This window comes from Citrus sinensis, chromosome 5 (assembly GCF_022201045.2).
Source record: "Citrus sinensis cultivar Valencia sweet orange chromosome 5, DVS_A1.0, whole genome shotgun sequence".
NCBI classification, from domain to species: domain Eukaryota; kingdom Viridiplantae; phylum Streptophyta; class Magnoliopsida; order Sapindales; family Rutaceae; genus Citrus; species Citrus sinensis.
The window spans coordinates 17179494-17191119 of record NC_068560.1 but is presented as its reverse complement, the minus strand read 5'-3'; the positions used below and the strand labels follow the sequence as shown (position 1 = coordinate 17191119).

Sequence of the window (11626 nt, the reverse complement as noted above, 5' to 3'; positions counted from 1 at the left end):
CCTGCATAAACAACCCCCACGAGCCAAAAAGTCTCACACACATGCACTCGGAACAGTGTTCACAGCCAGCTGCAGCTGCAGCTGCTGACCGCCGATTGTCAGCTCCCCATGCAAGCAAACACCACCGAATCCAGTCAAGATCAGCAAACATCCCAGCCCAAAAGTCTCCACGCGTGCAGCAGCCATGAGCAAACATCCCAGCCCAAAAGTCTTCACGTGTGCAGCAGCTATGTTGCTCCACATGCACATGAACCACTTTCGGCTGCACATGATTTGTGTCGCCCATGTGTGTTTCCCACTAGCCTTCCCCTTGTCCCATTAGCCTTTCCCACTAATCAATCCCAAGCCAATCCATTTCTGACCCCAACAACCAGCCCTCCCAAATGCCCTCAACACTCATTTCTAATAATCCCCAATTTACCCCGTTGACTAAAAATGCTACACCGCCCACATCCGCTCCATCTTATGCCTCAATTTTGAATTCCGTCCCCAATTCGAATCAAAAGAGAACCAATAAAAAATCGTTTATGGATATTATCATCGGCCCAACTAGCTCGATGGTTCGAATCAAGACCATTACTTCTTTCAGGGGAGAGCCTCACGTGCAATTCTCCGTTGCAGAAATTGAAGCGATGGCCATTCCCTTTAAGTTGACATTGGTTGGTAAATTTTCTTATAATAGACCTAGTATGGGATTAATTCGTAAATTTTTTACTTCTTTGAGATTGAAGGGAACTTTTAAGGTGTCTTTACTAGATAATCGACATGTGTTAATTCAATTGGACGTTGAGGATGACTATTCCCACCTATGGGTTAGGCAGACATGGCACATTAATGGGAGTGCCATGAGAATTTTTTAAATGGACCACTGATTTTCGGTGCTCCGAGGAGTCCCCTATAGTTCCAATATGGTTCTCATTTCCTTACTTGCCTGTCCACTTCATGCACTGTAGGGAAGCATTATTTTCTATTGCATCAGCTATTGACAAGCCATTGCGAATTGACCAAGCTACTGCCTCTTTAGCTCGCCCTTCTGTAGCTAGGGTATTAGTGGAGTATGATGTTACCCAACCTCCTTTGCCAAGGATACGAATCGGGGTAGGAGATTTTGAATTTTGGCAAAATGTAATTTTTGAGAAAATCCCACTCTACCGTGCTTCCTGCAAACACCTTGGCCATACCATTGAGACGTGTTACGTGGCCAATCCGGGGCTTCGTCCCCAGCGACCTAGTGGGAATTGGCAGACCAGAGTAGAAGATGGTAAGAAGTCAGAAGTTCTATCGTCAGATACTTCACAACCCTCAGATACTCCTCGACTTGAGCCTTCCATCACTTAGCAGATTGCAGATGCGGGGTCCCCGATCACCAAACCTTCGAAGAACCGGCCTAACGTTACAAATTCTACATCCGTTCAGGAGCTGATTGCCCATGATGACACAACTAATAATTCTAAGGAACCTCATGATCAAAGCTTGTCTCCCACGCGGAGCATTGGTGAGTATAATCCACATCTTCATCGAGCATCCAGCACAGATTTTAGGCATTACAATTTTCATACTGATAATGATGATAGTTCTGACGAGCATCTGGCGAATAACGAACACTTTTTATCTGCTCCTGAGAATTCTAAGAGAATAGACTTAAGTCCCGATTTTAGGATTGTTGGTCAATCGAAAAAGGGATTTAAATTACTTACCGGTCGTAAGTATCGTAAGACATATTATCACCGTCTTCATTAGTCATTTTATTATGATTCTCATGTTAGGCTATGCCTTAATATTTTCTTTTTCTGTTGTATTTTTTTCTCTTGATTGGAGATTTTAGTTTTTTCCCCCTCCTTGTATCTTTCATTATCTTTTATAAATGACAGGTAGGGGTCCCGCCTAACCCCCCACCTTAGAGTGGTATGCTTATTTAAAAAAATCATTTGTACAAGAATTTATAGTTATATTATTACTCTTTACAAAATCAATAGGACACTTACAGGGCACCTCTTACAGCTGGACCGGCAGTTTTGGTAAGCGACACTACAGTCATAACAAGTCCATTAGCAGCTCCTCTTTGATGTTGTTCCTGTTATTATACCACAAACCAACAAATTAATTTAAACTTTGACACAGACAAAATTTGAAAAAGCTGAAAGCATGGAAATGTACTAAACAAACAAAAGAAAATATATTTACCACTGCTCTGTTTTGCAGAAGGAACAATCTAGTTATTATAGACACCTGATGTTACAATTCAGGAAAAGTGAAAAAGAATTACAACAATTCTAATAAAAAAGACAAAATAATTTTATACATACTTGCTGATGGATAATATAACCTAAGTACATGGATCAATGATTAGGATATCCACTTACAGATAAAACATTCTTCATCACAGAAGCACAGTTTATGAATAAGGCAAGGCTAAACCCAGATAACATTGCAATGTAAGTGTAACTTGTCAAAAGAGTTATGGATAAAACCTGTACATACATGGAAAATTATGGGACCAAAACCATGAAGAAAAGTATTTTATAAATAGATATGTTTGAAATAAACTATCAAATGGTCCAAATTCCACATGATGTGTTCAAAATTTTACCCCTGCAATACGTGTTATGATTATTGGCCCAATAATCCTCTCAACGTAAGGGTATAGAGTAAGTTGAGAAAAAAGGAGGTTGAAACCTATAATAAGTTCAAAATGAGGACAATCGTCAAGCAGTTTTGTCGGGGTGATACATGAGAAGACAAGTAACATTTTCAGTTTCGTAACAAGTATAAACGGGGAATACAAGTATCAGTTTTGCACCTGAGATAGCAAGAACTTGGCCAACATTTTTAGTTGAGTAACTCAGACCCCCGTACTTCCTCAGGCTGACAGCCCACAGTGAAAATATCTAAAAGAATAGTTGCAACATTTCCCCATTTGATTATGATTCAAAAAAATACACAAATAGAGAAATTATTAGGATCAGTAATAGCCATATGTTTTCTTTATATATAGAACTCAAAACGATCCCATCAACAACAATAGCATCATCTGTTTCATTGGTACTATTTTTTCTGCCCTTCACATAAGGGTTACAAATGTTTACACTCTTCAGGTCGAGTCTATGTGGCAAGACATGTTACCTTTGATGAATCAGCTTTTCCTTATGCCACTTAGTCTGTTTTTCACAGTCACACCACAACTGATCCTCAAACTTCTAATTCCCTTACACCACGGCAAGTCTATCATATCTCTTCCTTGTCTGTCAATAACAGCACTGATAATCTGGACTCTGCAAGGTCTGGAAGCAGTAGTTCAAGTCGTTCAAATCATCCAAAACAGACAGCAACTGATCATAATTCACAACAAGCTATCATAAATAATAGGTCAACTCCTCATACATGTCCAATAACTGTTGAATCCATACAAAATATTCCAGAACCTACACATCACTCTTTACCTATACAAAGTCATCATTTTGGCAATACTTCTTTCTATCCATGTTCACAACCAAATACACATCAGATGATAACCAGAAGTAAAGAAAGAATTTTCAAGCCCAAAATTTATACTGCTGTACTTACTCACAAGGAACCAGACACTGTGCAAGAGGCATTAAATGATTCAAAGTGGCTACAAGCTATGAAGGAGGAATATGATGCCTTAATTAAGAATAATTCATGGACATTTGTTCCAAGACAAGCTGATCAGCATGTCTTGGGAATAAATGGGTGTTTAGAATCAAGTATAATACTGATGGAAGTGTAGCTAAGTATAAAGCTAGACTTGTTGTAAAGGGTTTTCAACAAGTGGCAGGGGTTAACTATTTTGAGACATTTAGTTCAGTTGTGAAGTCAGCTATAGTTAGAGTAATAATTAGCCTAGCAGTGATGAATCAGTGGAGACTAAGGCAAGTGGACGTCAATAATGCCTTTTTGAATGGAGAATTAACAGAAGAAGTATTCATGTCTGATGTGCTCATATTTATCTATTATTTTAATGCTTCCATAACTTAATTTTATGTTTTATTATGTTAATTTTATTTTGATTTTTGTATTTTCTTATTTTAGGTACAATATGAGATTAAAGAAGAATAAATCAGAACATTCAGGAGGAAATCCGCTTAAAGGAATCAAAAAGGGAAAAAAATAAAGAGAATTAATTGGAACAAATCACAAAGGATTTAATTTAATTAATCATTAAGCATGCATGCAACACATGGAGGAAGCATTGAATATTTGGTTCACAAATATGGCAGTAAGTGAGGAAGCATTGAAGAATTCATTTACAAAGAGAATATGGCATGCAACACATGGAGGGGCTTTTGCTTTTAATTCTGATTGGCTTAGGAATGAAATTAGGCGGCTGGGCTTTTGCTTTTAATTCTTTTCATAAGAGGATTTTACAAGCCACAACATTATAAAAGGGGAGAGCCAAGCGGAAGCAAAAGAGAGAAGAGCAGCAGCCGCAAGTTTTGAGCAAAACCGAGAGCAACAGGAATAATTTGGAGCAGGAGGAAGACGCATTAATTCTTAAGTTTTTCTTTTCCTCTTCTCTATTATCTTGCTTGAATGTTTCTAATTAAATTAATGAATTCTCTTTATATTCCCATGAACTAATTTATTTTACTAGGGCTACTATGTAGCCTAACTATGAAGATTTAATTCCATAAATCTATGTTGTTTTTAATTAATTATTCCATGATTGAGTGTTCATTATTGTGCTTAATGCTTTTAAATATCTAGCCAATATTTTAATGATTTGAGGATACATAATGAGACTGAGAGGAGATTTATGTATTTTTGCTCTATGTAATGGATGTCATGAATTGAAAGAAAGACAGAGATGTGCCAACGTGAATCGTGCAGTTTTATCTAAGAATTTCCATAGAGCTTAATGAATCTTTGCATATTTAAATTCATATAGAGATATAGTGGGTTGATATGTGGAGATATTTTTGATATTACTCGAGAGAGGATATTGAATAAATTAGGGAAATTCACTGTCAACATGGGTAATAAACTTTAATAACATAGATGGAGGATTAAATTGGATTGGTTATGGTGAAATCGGATTTCCTAGTGTTTTAATCTCTTGGTGATTTCTATTATTGCTTGCATCTTTATTTGATTTTTAGTTATTTTAATTTTCAATTTAAATTCGCTTATTTGATTGTTCAAATAAATTAGAGTTAGGATAATTTCGGTAACTAATAGGATATACAATCTCTGTGGGACGATACTCTACTCTTCATTATATTACTTGTGCCGACTAGTACACTTGCTAATTTACACTTCAATGTCTCAACCTGATGGCTTCATTGATACTCAAAAGATCTGATTTTGTATGCAAATTACATAAGTCTCTATATGGACTCAAGCAAGCCCCTAGAGCCTGGTATGATAAGCTTAAAGGGTGTTTAATGAGCTGGGGCTTCACTAATACTAGTTCTGATACCTCATTGTTTATTAGGAGGATTAAGGCATCTATGATCATAGTTCTTATATATGTTGATGACATACTGATCACAGGCCCAAACACTGCAGACCTGGAAAGTTTCATAACTGAATTTAGCAAAATTTTTGCTCTAAAAGATCTGGGAGTGTTATCTTATTTCCTTGGAATTGAGGTATTATATGATGCAGACTGTATGTACTTGTCACAGAGGAAGTATATCAGAGACTTGTTACCGAAGGTTGAAATGGCTGAATGTAAGGGCATTGATACTCCCATGAGTACGGGCTCTAAGTTGCAAAAGATAGTTCAGGGGGAACTTGGATACTATCTTGAAGATCCAACTCATTATAGGAGCATAGTTAGAGGAATGCAGTACTTGATACTTACCAGACCTGAGATTGCTTTTGCTATAAACAAGCTCAGCCAATATGTAGCTGCACCAACACTACAACATCTAATGGCATGCAAGAGAGTTCTAAGATATCTAAAGGCAACTCAAGATTATGGTTTGAAATTTTTCAGAGAAGGAAGCTTAACACTTAGTGGTTTTACTAATGCAGATTGGGCATGTGATTTAGATGATAAGAAATCAGTTGGTGCTTATTGCATTTATTTAGGCAACAATTTGATATCCTGGTCTTCTAAGAAACAATTAATGATAACCAGATCAAGTGCAGAGAGTGAATATAGAGTCTTGGCATCAGCAAGTGCAGAGCTAACTTGGTTGCAATCCTTATTTTCTCAGTTGAGAATAAGTTGCACAGAAAAGCCAACCATATGGTGTGACAATGTTAGTGCCACTGAATTGGCAAAGAACCCTGTGTACCATTCAAGAACAAAGCATATCGAAATTGATATGCACTTCATTAGGAATAAGGTTCTTGCTGGTGAGTTAACCATTCACTATGTACCAAGTGCAGAACAGATTGCAGACATAATGACTAAGCCTCTCTCATTTGTAAAGTTTAACTACTTGAGATCCAAACTCAATGTCCATCTTTGTCCTCTGAGTTTGGAGGGGTGGCTGTTAGAGCAACTCACTATGCTGAACAGAAGAAGGTGAAGGATAAGATGAAAAAAATACAGAGCAAGTGTGTTAGCAGTGCCAGCTCAGCTGACAGCTCAGCAGATAGCTCAGTAGATTAGTTAAAGATGGTTGCAAGCACGTTGTGCATTGTACTGAAGTTACTTAGCTTGATTACAATTAGTTTTTAGATTAGTTAACTGATGTTATCGTAATTGCATTGTATATAAATAGTTGATGCTCTGTAATCAATTGTTAAGCAAAATAAGAAATAAAGTTTGTTAAGAAATAATTCCAGAATTATCAGTTCATTTTCTTAGTAACCAAACAGCCTCGTTTTACTTTTCTTTCAAGTAAAAATTGCAGAACCTGGGCCAAAAAGACACCCACTGCAGGGCCAATAATCAATCTTGTGCCCTATGCTGTACTGAGCTGAAGTTATATTCTAGTTCTCAAGGTAAATGATGCAGTAAAAATTTCTCAAAAACTTTGCAATCATACACAAACTGAGAAGCTCACCGTTGACATTCCTAAAGTTTGGTGTTGATCGCGCAATATTTCACATGCGTATGCCTGGTGGTGTAAGAGAAGTTTGAGCACAAATATTTATAGGAATTAAATTGGAATTATCAACAAATACCCCCAATCAATACCTTAATTGGTCCAAGTAAACCATTCAAAGCCCCAAGGAGAAACCTTGTAGTTATGGCCATCCAGAAATTCACAGTAAGCCCAAACAGAGTGTTAAGAATAACCCTGTGAGCATTTTAGGACAAATAAGAAACCCAGAAATTGCTAAAGCATCATCAATTTCAAGCTTGATCATTTGAAAATAGAGGTCACTAACACTGTGATGCTCCCTATTATTATTACAGGCTTTCGACCACAGCGGTCAGCCACCATTCCCCACAAAACAGATGTTAGAGCTCTGCCAAGCATGTATGAAGACCCTTCAATTTCATCAAGGTATTAAGAGGTTTCTCGGGATGACTTCTTGAGAAATTTGAAATGTTACATTGACCATACATGCATACATACATACATACATACATACATACATACATTTTCTGATCTAGGATTATAAAGTGGCGGAAACGTCTAGGAAAACTTTAAAACTGCGGGGTTTTAAAAGATTAAAATTTAAAGCGCTTAAACGCACGGTTTATGCGTTTTTCCGGACCTTTCTACACTTTAAAATTCGAGACTGGAACATTTTTCATATATATATATATATATATATATATTAATTATTTCTAGCTACGAACATCTGTACTTTTTAAAACATAGATTTGGCCCTTTACAGTACAAAGGTCCAAGTCTACAGTGTAAAGCGCTTGTACAGTGCCTTTACACTGTTGTAAATTCTCGGTAGAATGTCTTTACAGAGTTGTGTAGGCGCGAGTCTGCACTTTATAAGGTGGGAAAATTTGTATCAAAAAAGGACTCCATGTTGTGTGTCATTTATTAAATACAATAAAAATACATAAAGTGACTCACCCACGTAACCAGCATAGAATCCAATATCTTCCTACCCTTTTGCAATGTGAAAATCCTTAATCTGAAAAGAAATCATAGCGTACTACTGTGAAAAAGCAATGACAGATAAAACTTGTCTTTTCTTATATTTCTCAGAAAATCAGCAAGCATGATAGAAAAATATAAATTTTCTTACTAGTAACTACTCCACTTTAAGGCAACAACAAATCCACTCACCATAAAATAAAGGAAGGGAAAGAGAGATGAGACCGGCAGAACTGAAAAATACAAATCAGAAAAGAATTGAGGACATAACTAGAAGAGCACAATAGGCAAAAAGCATTGTATACGGTTCTCTCAAAAATCAATATATTGGGTTGAAGTTGAAAAATTTACCAGCTGCAAGCAAAACAATCCAAATAATAAAAAGCTTACGAATTGGTAAGCCTCGTTCCAACTCTTTAAGCTTATCAACCTTACAGCCTGAGGATTCTCATAATATTTCTACTTCAATAGCGGCTCTCTCACTTTCCCCTCCGCCATACTTGAAAAATTTTCAGCTCAAGTAATTGTCTTAGTCTATGCAATCCAATTTCAATGCTTAAATATAAGTACTTAGAAAAGAAGTAACAAAATCAATACAAAAGAATCAATAAGCTTAAGGATATAGTAGAACTAGATAAGTGATCATTTAAAGAATTTTCAATAGAATTGTAAAATCAGTTGATTTTGCAGCTGGGTCTGTCACCACCATGGTAATTAAAATTATTGGATCCCATGCAAAACAAAAATTTTTCATTACATGCCCTCATTGCTGACGTCCAATTAATCATGACTCTTAATGAGAATAATTTTTGGTGACAAGAACAGCGACATCCTTGGACGTGGCAAAATAGTCACAAAAATCCCTTACTTTAAAAAATGATCATGAAAATTTATCCAGGGACACACAAAGTCAGGATCTATGTAACTATTTTTAAATACAAAAAGAGGTCTATATATATTAAAAAAGAGGTTGTATGTTCATTTTTGAAAATAAGGGATATTCATGATTTAGTGTCAGCCCTCAGTTGTTTCGACATTTCGCATTGTGCCCCCAATCTTTCGACCATGTGCACCACACCCCCATTTCTTTTAAACCTACCGTTAACAGAAAGAAGGGTATAATGATAATTTTTACAAGATTAAAATAATATATATAAAATTTAAAAAACAAAACCCTTTTTTTCTTCTTTTTTTTTATCTTTTCTCTCTTCTTCTCCTTCTTCCTCTCCGTTTTGCCTTTCACTGTTGCTGCCTGCTGGCATGATGTGTCACCGTCTTGAATGGACAACAACAAAATAGTGCACGCGCTGTGATCTGCCGCCTTAGTTGCCACCACTCGAAATCGTCGCCTCTGTCGCTGCATGAAATGCCGATGCTGCCGTCTTCTTCGCCGCCTCTATAATTTAATTTAGGGTTTGATACCTTTAGTTTTAGGGTTTTTGATTATTGGGTTTCTTTTATTGAATTTTCTTAGTATGAATTTATTTTGTAAGAGAATTTTACAATGAAATTTGCTCTCAGGGATTTTGGTATCATTAGTTTAGGGTTTCTTTCTTACTGGGTTTTGTTTGTTTTGGTGGGATTATTGGACTTATTTTGTAATGTACGTGATGATTTTGTGTTTGATTTTCTTCTTTCACACTTGAATCATGCTTTGCCTCTGATTTTGCAATTTACTCGGTTTATAATCTTGGGTTCGTAATCTCGGGGAAAAAAAATCGTTTCCATATAATTTACAAAATATTATAATAAATTTTTACTTTTTGATGTAAATTTTATAAGTTGTAAGGGTATTTCAATACTTATATAGTGCTCAATTTATTTCAAAATAGAGGTAGTACAGTCTTTTAAATTCATAACAGTCTAAACAGTTAGAATTAACTGATTTTTTAACAGAAATAGGGGTGAGGTGCACATGGTCAAAAGATGTGGGTGTGCAGTGTAAAATATTGAAATAATTGGGGGCTGACGCTTAATTACCCTTAAATAAATTATTAATTTAATAGAAGGAACAAAATTCAAAGAAAGAGGAATCAAACTGCAAAAGGACTTGGATACTTGAAAAGAAAGAATGAAAATAACTTTTTTTTTAATTATTTATTTGGACATTTGTTTGGGTTGGATTTTTCTGGTAGCGTCTCGAAATATAGTCGATCCTAATCTACTCAGATGTTGTTGAACTGACCTCATAAGTACAACCTGGAGCCTATATTGGCGACCTGATTTATAGGTACAACATGAAGATCCTATTTTAAGAATACAACCTCAAGCCTATATGATCCGACCTCGAAATTCATTTGTCCGACCTGAGAATTAGCTTGACATAAGAAATTGCTAGTCAAGAGAACGTGGCCTAATTTCTAGGAATGTTGTGTGCCACGATCTATTTAAACCACCTCCAACTGACAACCACTTGCAACTGCTGAAGAAAGCGGGCTGAAGTTAAAGGAGTAACCGTCCACGACCAAGAGCCTATTTAAACTGAAGAGCGCATCAGGTGAGGGGGTTAGCAAAAATCAACCAAAAAACTCTAGAAGTGACCTATCTAAGAGCCTTAACAGAGCTTACCAGATTTTGAGTTCTTTGATCAGAAAATTCCTTTCTTTGGAACCCATTCACAATTCTTCCCTCTCATTTTTATCTCTTTATACACAATTTCTGACTTAAGCATCGGAGGGTCTGCGCCGGAAACCCACCGGCGTATCCTAACCGTGTTTTCTGGTTGACAGGTACGGAAAATTGCGGTCATATTGGCGTTTGAGCTCGGATTCGTGCTGTAATTCCCCTAAAGAAACAAATTCAGCTGTTGAGGTCGTTTTTCGGCATCAACATCTTGGCGCCGTCTGTGGGGATCGGTGCGAAAAGCCATACGTTTGAAATTTAGAAGGAAGAGGCTATCAGATTACGGAATAACGATGGATGACAACGACGGAGATAGGCAGACCTTGCGCCAATTGGCGGAGGAAATGAATGCCACAGCAGATAAGAGATGGAGAGAAGGGATTGAGAGGCAAATGGCAAAGTTTGAAGAGATGATCAGGGGGCTGGTTGATGCCCAAGTCAGAGGGGCTCAAGTTCGAACTAGTGACCCAGAGAGTAGTGGAGCGCGAGAGAGGGAAGAGCTTGGTGGTGAACAGCAGAGCGGAATGGGACTACCACAAGTTGGGGCACGACAAGAGAATAGAAGTGCTGGAGAACAAGTGAATGAGTTGAGAGGGAGAATCAATGACTTGAATCAAGAAAGGGAGAGGGAAGAGCTGAGAGACCCCCACCGGGCAAATGAGCTTGAGCAGCGAATGATGCAATTTCAAAAAACTTTAGAGGCATTAAAGGCAAAAACAGAGGGCAAGAAAGTGGTAGGAAGGTTGTTACTTGATGACGAGTCCCCCTTGGTACGTGAAGTGATGGCGGTAACTTTGCCACCCAAGTATGTGGTTCCAGCCTTGGTGTATGAAGGCAAAACTGACCCGAATCATCACATGGAGAAGTTTAATGAGATGACCGGGATCCAAGGCTTGAATGATTTTCAAAGGTGTCGTGTTTTTCCTTTAACCTTAGAAGGACAAGCACGGGAGTGGTACCGGAGATTAAAGAAGGGAAGCATAGGGAATTTCAAGGAGTTATGTGAGCTTTTCGCTGTGCGT

The 11626-nt window shown here is 37.2% G+C and overlaps 1 pseudogene; it reads right to left on the bottom strand.

Annotated features, from left to right (window-relative positions):
• Positions 1 to 1981: 1981 nt before the first annotated feature.
• LOC127898660 (protein ZINC INDUCED FACILITATOR-LIKE 1-like) overlaps positions 1982 to 11626 on the bottom strand; it is a 40969-nt pseudogene continuing 31324 nt past the window's right edge.